Below are 1334 nucleotides of genomic sequence, written 5' to 3' on the forward strand. Positions count from 1 at the left end.
GTATGAGTTCTTTGTATATTTTAGATATTAGGCCCTTATCGGAGGCATCGCTTGCAAATATATTTTCCTATTCCAATGGTTGTCTCTTTATTTTGATGATAGTTTCTTTTGCTGAGCAGAAGCTTTTTAGTTTGATGTCATCCCATTCATTTATTTTAGCTTTTACTTTTCTTACCTTTGAAGTCAAATTCATAAAATCCTCTTCAAGTCCAAGTTCCTTGAGTTTAGTTCCTATGTTTTCTTCTATGCATTTTATTGTTTCAGGTCTTATATTCAGATCCTTAATCCATTTTGAGTTAATTTTGGTGCGTGGTGATAGACAACAGTTTAAAATCATTTTAAAGAGGAAAGCGAAGTAATATTAATAATCGCACTAGGACAACAGCTGTAATCCCAGACTGTCATGGGATAGCATGCCGTTCCGCCACTCTCCCATGCACAGATAAAGTATGCAAGTAAATACCAGGAGAGATTTCAGTCATATTGGCACTGCTGATTTTTGACAGTTGTGGTTCTAAGGTATCCTCTCCCATTGAGTCAGTATGAATTCAAATAGTTCTGAATATTTTATTGTGCTTATTGCCAAGTGGACCCGCACTTTTTGACAGTTTCAATATAGATAAAACGGATCATCACACGGCCTCTTTTCACACCTCATCCTTTTCTCATACCTCAGTGTTTTGCGTTTGCAGAATATAGTGCAGCCCAAGTAGAGGAAGTGTTTCAGACACTTTCCAAAGCAAAACAGGAGAGAATTTCTTTCCTCCCTGTTCCTGCACCCCCTCAAGCTGAGGAACATGATTGACTTGGCTTCCTAGGGTCCACGTTGCTCATCTAAATGAAACCCAGCTGAGGATGGAAAATTGCAACACTATCTTGTCTTCCCAGTGTCAACCGACAAAGGATGAAATACTTAAACTTTGCTCTCCTTGATATCATTTTCAGTGGGAGTTCAAACACAAAGAGAAAAATACTTAATGCACAGACCTAGAATTACTAGGGCAGTTTCCTTGCTGTGGGTCGTACATAGCCTCTGCAGGGTATTGCAATGGTTTTCCACTGGTTTTTCTCTATTGCTCTACTTGTTAGATTTTTTGATACCAGTGTTAGATTAGCTTTGTAAATATATTTTGTGTCTTTTTTTCCATACTGAAGTATTTGTAAAGAGTATATTCAGTGAAATGATCCCACCATCAAATAATGTGTCTCTTGGAGATGAACAATGTACTTTGGCACGTTAAAGACTAGGAGAAATGTTGGAAGTAACTTGTTCACTTTGTTTAGCTCAGCATTTCTCAAATTTAGACACAACTTTTTTTTTTTTTTTTTTTTTT

The 1334-nt window shown here is 36.9% G+C and overlaps 1 protein-coding gene across 1 annotated transcript in view; it reads left to right on the top strand.

The window, feature by feature from the left end:
• Window positions 1-1334, top strand: part of BBS9 (Bardet-Biedl syndrome 9) — a 396362-nt gene that overhangs the window by 238127 nt on the left and 156901 nt on the right. The window lies entirely within an intron of this gene.

This window comes from Pteropus vampyrus, unplaced genomic scaffold, assembly GCF_000151845.1.
Source record: "Pteropus vampyrus isolate Shadow unplaced genomic scaffold, Pvam_2.0 Scaffold75, whole genome shotgun sequence".
NCBI classification, from domain to species: domain Eukaryota; kingdom Metazoa; phylum Chordata; class Mammalia; order Chiroptera; family Pteropodidae; genus Pteropus; species Pteropus vampyrus.